This window comes from Molossus molossus, unplaced genomic scaffold (assembly GCF_014108415.1).
Source record: "Molossus molossus isolate mMolMol1 unplaced genomic scaffold, mMolMol1.p scaffold_m16_p_4, whole genome shotgun sequence".
NCBI lineage: Eukaryota > Metazoa > Chordata > Mammalia > Chiroptera > Molossidae > Molossus > Molossus molossus.
Window position 1 is genome coordinate 104775801 of NW_023425377.1, and position 11829 is coordinate 104787629.

Here is an 11829-nt window from a genome sequence, read left to right on the forward strand (position 1 = left end):
TACCCTGAAAGATTGGCAGGAAAGGGGACAGCGGATAACAGAGATCAATGCAATGCTCAGAAAGAAAGTGTTCAGTTAGAATGTAGAAAGGCAGAGTGAATGTTTTCTTAGGTGGCACTGTAAGTGGAGGACAAGAAGAAAAACGACACCCTGGTTCTATTATAGGAGGAGCAAAGACATGCTACCAGCCATCAGACTGGAGGTGAGAAACACTCTGCTATTCTAGAAGAGAGAGATACTCAAGAGATACTGTTGCCTTGGACCCTTTGGGAGAAGAAGGAGAAAAGTGATAATACGAAATGGCTAGGAGTTATAAATACACAATGTGGAATTAAATATGAGACTGGCTAAAAGACAACTTTGAGCCTCCTTGTATTTAGCTTCCTGTTAAGTTCCTAAGGAATCTTTCTAAGAGTTCTCGTCCCCTTTGTAGATATAAGGTAACAGTTTTGCTTCTCTGCTGAAGCAGAGGCATTGTGACAATCACCGTGCATTTACCTCTTAACTTAGATTGTTCAAGAAACGTCCTCAGTGCTGCTTGAGCCAAGGGCTTGGTCTGTGGATGCAGCCAGGTTGGCCATTTCACTGCTGTCTTGCCCGTCTCTCCGGGGCTTCAGCCTGCACAGACCCGGTGTCCTGAGAGGTGGAGACCCAACAAGCCATGGACAACCAGCTGCGTTGCTGAAGGACTGAAATGTGGATTTCATGTCCAGTAGCAAGGCAGGCGGGGGTGGGGAGCAGAAGTCCTCCACACAGGTGTGTTCCAAAAATCACTTCAGTTAGGAAGTAAGTCTGGGATGCAATCAGTTCAACAATAGAGCCAAGATACAATTAGGAGAATATCTCCAAGAAGCGCCCAGTGGAAATGCAGCAACTCCTTGTTCTTGGCCATTAAATGCCCACCTGCACGTAGGTACCATGTTCCCTAACCGGCAGGACAGGGTCTGGGAAGTCATTCTTCTTCTTTTTTTTAATACCCTGTTCCAACACCACTTGTCTAATGGTGATAAGATGAGAGAAGGGCCCTGAATGCCAGAGGCTCCCTCTCCCAGATAGTAAACATGAAATGCTTTCGCTACTTTTGCTCCACCTGGGAAGTCTTTAGAAAACAATCATTCGTTGAAGCCACCAGCCTGCAGGCCAGACCTAGCAGGCCCAGAGGAGGGGTGGGGAGGGGGAGTGGTTCCCTTGTTTTCCTCAGGAGGGTTGTCTACGTGAGGCATTTAGGGATTGGGACCCTGGCCAGCAATTGCTTTCACTCTCAGGATTCTATTCTGAAGATTTATAGATTTTTATTTGCAAGCTTAGTGATGTTGTAGTTTCAAACATTTTTCTTTGCTCACAGTGATCACACACACACACATACACACACACACACACTGATGCTTTCCATAGACTCACATGAAGAAGACATGTCCCTTCTCTATTTGGCTCCAGTAGCACGAGAGGTCAAAGCTGATTCTGTTCTGGGACACAGAATAGCCACCCCCTCCCTTTACTTGGGTGGATGGTTTGACTCAGGGCATTGGGTACGACTGAGTGAGTTCGCCCCAGCCCAGGGCATCACTGGGCAGTTCCTGTTTCACTGGACAAAGATCTTTCCTGGAAGAGACCTAGGCCCGAGGCTTGTTCCTCAAGGGGCTCTGGCTTTACCCTGCAGACTCGTCCTTTAAAACTGCACAGCTGTGAGCCCCCATGGTCCTGCAGTCTCAAACAGACCTGCCTGGGCACAGAAGTGTTGGAATTTACTACACTGTCTAGAGCTTCAAATTCCAGCTATTAATTTCTGAATGTTGTTTAGGTGCTGCTGCTGCATGTCAGTTTTGCTCATTGATTTCTATACGTATTTGTTACGGTATATCTGCTGTTGGTACAAATCATTTAGATTTACCAGTTGACACGTTCCGTTCTTACCCACACCCTGCAGAGCCCGGGCATGCTGAAGAACTCATTATTAAAGATGTGTTCTGTTCTTAGATGTCCTCGAATAGTGCTCCCACTGCGCTCACGAAATTTGAGTCCAGGGACAGATTTGGTAGCTGCCTTGTTTTCTCCTTGCACTGGACATGGGAGGGAGGCTGGGTTTTTTCTTTCTTTCTATTCCCAAAGAACTCTTATTTTCTGATATAAAGAAGAACACAGAACTAAATGTTTAATTAGTAGAACAAACACCAGGAACATGTGCCGGACGTAGTGTGAAGAGAGAAGGGGAAATTTTAAGGTTAGGCACAGAACTTCTTGCCTTAATTAATGTACAGTTGGCCTTTGAACAACACAGGCTTGAACTGTGCAGGTCCACTTACACGTGGATGTTTTTCAACTACTGTTTCGATCCGCGGTTCAGAATCCTTGGATGCAGAAGGCCAACTGTATGTGTTGATCTATATGATTTTATATGGGGGACTTGAGCATCTGTGGATTTTGGTATCTGCAGGGGTGGGAGTTCCTGGAATGAATCAACTAAGTTTTGGGGAAGTTACATGCAGAAAAGAGCAAATCAGTCCAGTACCCAGCTTGGTGCCCTAATAAAGTAAGCACTTCGTTTGAAGGTGATGATCTCCATTCCAGAGTTAGCCAATGTCAATGACACTAGATGCCCTGGGAACACACTGTAGCCTATTTTGATTCATTTGAATTTAGAATTGTAGTAATAAACCTATTCGGGTTAGTGTCAGATGATAGCTACCCGTGTGAGTGTTTGTGCTGTGATTTCACTTACTAGGCACTTAAATAGGCACCCAAAGGACAGCTGCCCGTGAGGCTATTTTCATCTGCCCTCAACTTCTCAGTAAATTCTTTCCTCCAAATGGGAGCAAAACACTCAGTCCTCGATGAAAACCCACCAACATCAAATGCAATGCTTTGCAAAACAACGCATTTTGTAATACAGGCAGGAGAAATAAATGTTATTTAAAAGAAATGTTCTCCTTGAGTAAGCTTACTAAAATACCAGTTAAGTCATGTTGCTACTGTCCTTAAACATGTCAGGGTTCCTCGCTGCTCACAGAATCCTGGGCCACTCATCACCTGACCTCCAGGACCTTGGAAGGGATTTCTAGTCTCCCTCTCCAGCCTCACTGCCCGCTGTAGCTCTTTGTCCACTCCACTTTCTGACCACATGAAAGTGCCCTTCCCTGAGCCAGCCAAGCACTTTCAGATCTCTATATATAAAAAATTCTCCCTGTGGCCCGGCCGGTGTGGCTCAGTGGTTGAGCGTCGACCCTGCACCAAGAGGTCACCAGTTCAATTCCCAGTCAGGGCACATGCCCAGGTTGTGGACCTGATCCCCAGTGGGGGGCATGCAAGAGGCACCAATCAATGTTCTCTCTCATCGATGTTTCTATCTCTCTCTCTAAAAATCAATAAAAAGAAAATAAATAAATAAAATTCTCCCTGTGGATATAGTCAAAATGTGACCACGAGCCACTACCAGAGACAAAATGCTGTAGCTATTTCACTAACAGCTGATTAATTTTCCATCAGTTTCTTCCAATCATGATTCCCTGGAATTGGAACCTTTTTACTATTTGCTTCAGTGGCCGTCCCTTTTCCTAAGTCACCTTCTGGAGCATAGCACAATTCACTCAACCATTCAGTTCGAAGGTGACTTCAATGTGTCACGCGTGCACCACGAGAGCGTCGGCAGAGCATGGACTGGGGACAGAGACCTGACCTCCGAGGCGTGTAGCTTGGGTCAGTTCCTGGACTCGTACTTCCTCGGTTGCCATGGGGAAATATGTCTGCCCTGATGCCTCAGGGCTTGGGATGAGGAGCAGACAGACATGAAAACACCGTATAAACTGCAGGACATGCTCAGTGCGAGGTGTTAACATCTTAATAAATCTCATTGTTCACTTTAGATAACACAGGGTTTCTCAGCCTCAGCACTGTGGACATTTGGGGCTGGCTAATTCTTGGGGGGGGGCGGGGAACTGGCCTGTGTGTTGCAGAATTTTCTACCCATTAGATGCCAGTAGCACCAAGTTGTGGCGACCAAAAATGTCTCTAGACATTGCCAATGTCCTTGGGGAGAAAATTGCTCCTGGTGAGAATCACTGGTTTAGTAACAGCTTTTAAGGGTTGTATTCTGGTCATTCTTCCGTCTCTTCCCTCCAACATTCCCCCCAGCCCCATCTCAGGTCTTCTCTGATCATCAAAACACAAGGTTTTTTACAATCCTGTGTTGGGAGGCCTTCCCCCATGTTCTGCCAACCTGCTACAAAGACATTTTTGCGTTGTCCATGTGCATTCTTAGTAGCTTCTCTGGGTTCTGTCCGCAGACTCTCCTGGAACAAAACTTGATTTCCTGGACATTGAACTTAAAAATGCTTCCTCTCGCCCAGTCCATGTGGCTCAGTGGTTGAGTGTCGACCTGTGCACCAAGAGGTCGCCGATTCCTTCTTCTCTCTCTAAAATTAAAGCATTAAAAAAAAAAACCGCTTCCTCTTGTCTAACTCATCCCTTTTGTCTTTTTTTATTAGACAATACTACTTTTGACATGCAAATTCACTTAAAAATCCATGCATTTTCCTCGAATCAGCTCTTCTCTTCCCCACTGGCTCACCAACTGAGCTGTGGGACTAAGTCACTCCAGAAGTGTAGGTCTCCTTTTCTCCTCACACATCTTTTTTTGGTTTGTTTTTAATATTGGGAAGATAATATGCGGTATTAAAATTTTCCCTCTGCCCAGCCGGTGTGGCTCTGTGGTTGGTGTTGACGCATGCACCAAGAGGTCGCTGGTTCGATTCCTGGTCAGGGCACATGACTGTGGGCCCAATCCCCAGTGGGGGGGCATGCAGGAGGCGGCCAGTTGATGTTCCCTCTTATCGATGTTTCTATCTCTCTCTCCCTCTCCCTTCCTCTCTCTCTCTCTCTCTAAAAGCAATAAAGAAAAGAAATTTTTTTTTTTTAATTTCCCCCAAATAATGTCAGTGTGGATTAAGGAAATCTATCCTGTTCGTTTCTCCCCTCCCGGCGCCCTCGCACCCAGCTTTCAGTGTCCCGCCCCAGGACTGCATGTTCCCTCCGGGGGGATCCAGCCTTTCTGTTTTCTATCCACATGCAAGCGTACTTTTTTCTCACTGCCTTTTCAACATGCTGTTTGTGTGTGAAGACAGTGATTTCCTCTTATTCTGTCCCCAGTCAGAAGAATTCTGTTCCTACAGATGGCCGCGAGGAGGTTGGTTAGTGCCTGAGGAAGGAAAATAGACTCCCCGGCCCCCCACAGCCCCGCAGAGGCGGAGCTGCCAGCCGCCAGACCAGGCCTCCAGACTTCGCCCAGCAAGCCCCTCAGGTAGTCCCACACCAACCCCCAGACATTAGGACCTTCATTCCATCGTGTTTTTTAAAAGAGGCAATGTGTTTTGCAGAGGACTCTAAGGAGAGAAGACAGGCAGGTTTGTGCAATGGGGAAAAGAATGACTGCACCGGAGGAGAATTTAGGCAGGGCGTGCACCGGGGCTCATTCGGTGAACTTCCTTACAGAGTTCAATGGGTTAAGCTCCTGGCAGGGAGATGGTAAGGATTATTTGGTTTCTGATTCAGTAACTTGTGACAGTTTACAGAACGAGGTGCCCAAGTACAAAGAAGAGTTGTTGCTTTTTTAAAATCCCATTTGAATAAGGGCCATTTTTAGATTCTTTCTTTTATGAGTTTGTTCATTCAACATGTATTAATTGGCTTCAGGCTTTCTTGTGGGGCAGAGCTTTGAGTAAAAGGAAGGCATAGAGTTAATTCAAACATGGCTTCTACTTCCAGAAGCACGTGGTCAGTTGGGTTGGAAATAGATGGTCGAAGTGATATAATCCAAATATAATGTAATAAAGATCATGAGCACAGCTAAAATGCTTCAGGTGCTAGCCAGTACTTCCTCTCCAATAAACACATGGGTGCTAGCAACTGCCAGGGACTCAGAAGTCCAGGAATGCCAGGGGGGGTACCACAGCATGACTCAGCCCCAGGCACTCGCTGGCGCGGAAGGGACAGCCCCTGCAAGAGGGGAGGAGAAGGTGGCCGCAGCGAGTCAAGTGTGAACAGCCCTGTCTTTACTGTGTCCAGTAGGTGTGACAGTCTTATTTCTCAATGCCTCAGGGCTTTGACCAAAGCAGCTCTTATTTTTTATCTGACTTTCTCCTTTCAGGTTTACAACTTGTGAATGAAGAATCTTAAGGGATATATTAGTTGGTAACAAACAATCCTAAATCTCTGCAGCTTACAATCATAAATGTTTATTTTCACATTCATGGGTCCGTAAGTGAGTGGAGGTTTGGCTGAGCTGGGCTGAGCTAGGCTGGAATCCAGGTTGCTAGTCTCGTTGAGGTCTGTTTCACATTACAGAGCTCGTGACCTCAGATCACAGAGATGCTCTGTTGGTGGGGATGCAGACCGGTACAGCCACAGTGGAAAGCAGTATGGAGTTACCGCAAAACGTTACAAATGGAACTGCCTTTTGATCTAGCGATTTTACTTCTGGGAATATATCCAGAGAAATCCAAAACACTGATTCAAAAGAATATATATATATATATATATATATATATATATATATATATACACACACACACACATACATATATATGTATATATATATACACACACACATATATGTGTGTGTATATATATGTGTGTGTATATATGTCTGTATATATGTATGTGTGTGTATGTATATATATACACACACATACATACACACACATATACACATCCTTATCATCATGGCAGCATTATTTACAATAGCCAAGATTTGGAAGCAGCCCAAATGTCCATCAGCAGATGAGTGGATAAAAAAGCTGTTGTACATTTACACAATGGAATACTACTCAGCCGTAAAAAAGAAGGAAATCTTAGCCTTTGTGACTTCAAGGATGGACCTAGAGAACATTATGCTAAGTGAAATAAGCCAGTCAGAGAAAGACATGTGCCATATGATTTCTTTCATATGTGTAATCTAAACAAAACAAAAAAAATAGAAACAGACTCACAAATAGAAAACAGACTGACAGCTGTCAGAAGGGAGGGAGTTTGTGGAACTAGGTGGAAATGGTGAAGGGATAAAGCAAAAAACAAAACAAAACCCCTCATAGAACAGGTAACAGTATGGTAATTATCAGAGAGAAAAGGGGGGGTAGGCAGAAGAGGGTGTAGGGGGGATAAATGGTGAAGGAAGAACTTGACTGGGGAATTGTAGAATTGTACACCAGAACCCTATATACTTTTATTAACCAATGTCACCCCAACAAATTCAATAAAAAAAGAAAGAAATGCAAAATCACAGGAACACAAGAGGGTAAACCTAATTATGTGATGGCTCTTAAAGAACTTTGCCCCCTTTGCTCGGCCGTTGTGGCTCAGAGGTTGAGCATCGACCCATGCACTGAGAGGTCGCTGGTTCGATTCCCAATCAGGGCACATGCCCAGGTTGTGGGCCAAATCCCCAGTGGGGGTCAGGCAGGAGGTGGCCAATCGATGTTCTCTCTCATCGATGTTTGTATCTCTCTCTCCCTCTCCCTTCCTCTCTCTCTAAAACCAATAAAGAAAAAAAAAAAAAAAAGAAATTCGCCTCATATTGTCTCTTCCACTCATACTTCTTTGGTCATAGCAAGTCACATGAGGCCTGGCCAATACCAGTAGGGCAGAAAAACCAACGCCGCCTCCATGCATGGAAGGTACTGTCACAGGGGCATGGCTCTAATTCATGGACTTCAGAGAAAACCTAAGGAAGTGGGGGCACTTTCACTGAGCTTCGGCACTGCCCACGACCCCTGGCACTGGAGCTGTCCCTCCTAGCGTCTTTCCAAATTTTGTCACAGCGTGCTGCTTCCCCCGGCCCTCCGTGCCTCTGTATGTGCTAGTTTCACTGATGTTGAGGATTTCGTGGGCCGAGATACCACCACCTCTGAGTCTGGAAAGGCAAATTAAACAGGAAAACAAATAAAAGTAAAAGCACTGAGACCGCTAATCTGCATTTATCACCCGAAAGTGAACTTTGGTATAGACACTATATATTTGTTAATGATGTATGTCCTACTTCAAAAATACTTGAAGAGACTTTGAAAAAAAAAAAGTTACCAAGACAGGATTTGATCAAAAACAAAACAGCAGTAGAAGGAAGTTCAGTTCCTTTGAACAGGTGTGGGAGGCCACAGATGAGTAAGGCTGGGGCAGTCAGTCCGGGGAGATGTGACAGAGCCCTCCTCGGTGTATTCTGATGGGGGGGGGAGTAGGGGCGGGGGAAGGAACTTGGTCCAGCCAGGGTCAGGCAAGGCCGGTGGGAAGGCCAAGGTTCCCTGCTGAAGATGGCTCCCCTCTAAGTCCCGAGAGATGAGTTAGGGTTAAGCCAGGGAAAGGAAATGTTTTACAGGTGATAAGGCTTCCTAGCAAACTAGGCAAAAAGGGGAAATACCGTGTTATTCATATCTTACTATCTTTCTAGGTGCTAAAAATGAAACTAGAGCCCAGGCCAGTTTGGCTCAGCGGTTAGAGCATCGGCCTGCAGTCCCAAGAGACCCTGGTTCGGTTCCCGCTAAGGGCGCGTACATCGGTTGCAGTTTGTCCCCGGCCCTGGTTGGGTTGTGAGGGTGGCGACCACTCGATGTGTCCCTTTCACGTCGATGTTTCTCTATCTCTCTCCCCCTCCCACTCTATCTGAACAAAATATCAAAAAATGTCCTCGGGTGAGGAAAAAAAAAAAAAAATGAAACGAGAACAATGATTCTTAAGAATTTTGTGTATAAAAATCCCCCAAACATCATAGGACCTCAGCTCTAGAGAGTCTGAGTCAGTAGTTCTAGGGTGGTGTCCAGGATTCTGAATTTTAACAAGCTCCCCAAATAATTCCACCCACTTAAAAAAATCTGTAAAAGAAAAAGTTTAATTCACTTAGTCATTCAAAAAGTATGAAGCACCATCCTAAATGTTGGGGAGAGGCTGAGGAAAAAGGCAGGGAAGCCCCCTGTACTTGGGGAGACTCTACCAGTTAGGGGAGGCCACAGGATCTGAAGCTCTCCTCGGCTCCTCGGGTGCTCCCCACAGGACTCTCTGAACCAGAGCTCTGCACTTTGTCCCACAGGCCAAGGGCCCCTCCAGCTCCTAACCACAGTCCTCCTCAGTTTCATTTTGGTCACCAGGCTATTTGCCTAGGCCCCAGGACTCTGCCATGGAGTCCAGGCTGAGGCCTATGGCGAAAGCCCCCGGCATTCTCCAAACCCTGCAGCAGGTGCTTTGAGTGTGTGACTGGGGTCAGCAGGGGCCACTGAGGGCTCTGCCAAATGCAGAGGGGCTGGGCAGGGTGAACTTGGGTGTGTAGACTCCCAGCTTCAAAGGCAGTGTGCTATGGACTGAATGGTGTCCCCCCCACATTCGGATGTTGAAGTCTTAACCTCTAAGATGGTAGTTGGAGCTGGGGCCTTTGGGGAGTAACTGGATGAAACGGAGTCTTTGGGGAAGGCCCTCAAGATGAGATTAGCATCCTTGTAAGAAGAGGCACCAGAGAGCTTGCTCTCGCTCTCCCTGCCATTTGAAGACACAGTGAGAAGGTGGCCAAGCAGGAGAGGACTCTCACCAAAACCTGACCATGCTGGCACCCCGATCTCTGACTTCCAGCCTTCCTGATCCATGAGAAAATGAATGTCTGTTGCGTCAGCCTGAGACACAGGAGGATTGATATTGGCCCCTCTTCTTGCTGTGGCTTTTCTGCTTACTCTGGGGTTCAGTTGAATCCTTCCGCCCCTGTCCTGCCCACGTATCTCTCTGGGCACTCCTTTAGAACCTGGAACCTGACCCTGCTCCTTGTGCCCTCCCAGCTGGCTTCAGAGTGAGCCACAGGGCCACCCGCTATTACTCTCATGATGTCTGAGTCCTGGCCAGCTTGTCATGCAGACACTGCAGCACCATCAACCACCACCAGTCAGCATTCAGACGGAGCAAGAAGCCCTAGAAAGTGTGTACAAGTGTGTCAGTGTGGGTGTGAGTTTTTGTCATGTGTGCATATTTATGAGCTAGTATGCATGTAGATATGTGTTGAGGTGAATACAATCGGACAACAGCCAGACCCACAATCTGCAGCACACAACCCCGGCAGCCAGGAGGTCAGACCCTATCTCTAATAACTGTTCCAGGAAGCCAAACCACAATCCCTGCAACCATTGCCCCATATTTTTTCCTTCCGCTTTCAATTCAGGAGAAGCAAATAGGTGTCCCGAACCAATAATTAGAGCTTGCTTCTAGTTCCCCATGCCCACGGCACCCCACCAGGGCACCCCTGAAGCCTCTCCTTGTCCTCTGCCAGCCTTTGAGCCTCAGCCAGAACACAGTGACGACGGCTGACTCCCTCGCTATAGCAAGCTCAGAATAAACAGCCTTTGCTTGTTCTCACTTGGTCGGTCCCTATGCATTTCCACAGTGTGTGTGTGTGTGTGTGTGTGTGTGTGTGTGTGTGTGTGTGAGAGAGAGAGAGAGAGAGAGAGAGAGAGAGAGAGAGAGAGAGAGGAGGCTCTCTGTACATGCGTGAGTGTCTCTGGGTGTGTGTGAGAGAGTGGTGTGCCTGTCTGTGTGTGGACATGGCAATGTTGGGCGTACGAGGGACTGTGGGGGTAGCCTGCACTGGCTGTAAGATCTTACCCCTTCTGGGTCTGTCCCCTTGGCATCCTTCTGCTTTGGAGCTGACAGCAGGGAGGGGAGACAGCAGACAGGAGGGAAGGGAGGAGGAATTGGACAAGAGTCTCCTCTGTAACACGGAGAGGTGATTGTAAAAGCCAGATTTGTTTGGGTAAAGTAATAAAAGAGTCCCCAGAACCAGCAAGCACTGTGTCTTGCCCTCCTGAGCGTGACGTGGTCTCGGGGCATTTCCTACGCACCACACTTGATCACCTCTCTTCCTCCTTTCATCCTGACCGCCAGTCCTCTGCCTGTGTGCCTGCTGTTCCCTCCAGGGGCTCCTGTGCCTCCGGTTGAGACTAGGGCTCTGACTTCCTGTCCTGCTACGAATGTATCAGGATTTAATCTGAGGCTGGGCGGCCACTTGCCAAAATTAATGGTTGGTAAAATTAGAACACTCAGAGGTAAATAGCCCATTACCTACCATACAGTCTCCTTGTGATTTTAGCTGCAGTAAAGAGATCACCAAGGTGCTGCAATTTTCTGATCAATGGTGGTAATTTCCTTCCCCCTAAGATCAGTTTAATCATACCAAGGGTCGTAGAGAGCATGGGGGTCAAAAGAAAATTACATGGTTGTGCAGGCTGTCTCCACGGCCTCCGTTTATTTTGCACATCATTCTAACTGATGTAGTGTTGGGCTTGCTCGGAAGCAACACCCGGTGCACTTGCAGAAACTAGGAGGACCCGTCTGGCCATTCCAATGGCCTTTTGGATGACTGCAGAATAAGACAGTCTGTGGTCCAGCCGCAGACACCCAACTCCGCAAAGCCTCCTGCCAGCCGTAGTTGTAACACTGAAGAAACCAAGGCTGCCACCTTGCCCTTGCCAAACGTGGCCTCGAGCTGGGTCCAACAAAGGTTTCAACAGGGCATAAGTGGCGAAATGAAGAGCGCTCCCAAGCCCTGGGTCTGTTCTCTTGCACGCGTGTGGCAGCTGGAGAAATAAATGTTAGTACAGGAACAACCGCCGACCAAAGTCAGCGCTGGAGGGTCTCGGAGCCAGTGGTCTATTCACTTGCTCTGCGAGAGTTTGATTCATGGTTCCTTCCCTGCGGTTTTCCAGTCAATCATCCAGTTGTGATGGCCTCTATTTGCTTCCACCGATTGTTCTGCATTGCCACCTAAAGGGCAATGGTATATTAAATCAGGGGTTGACTTAATAGCCAGTTTAAAAC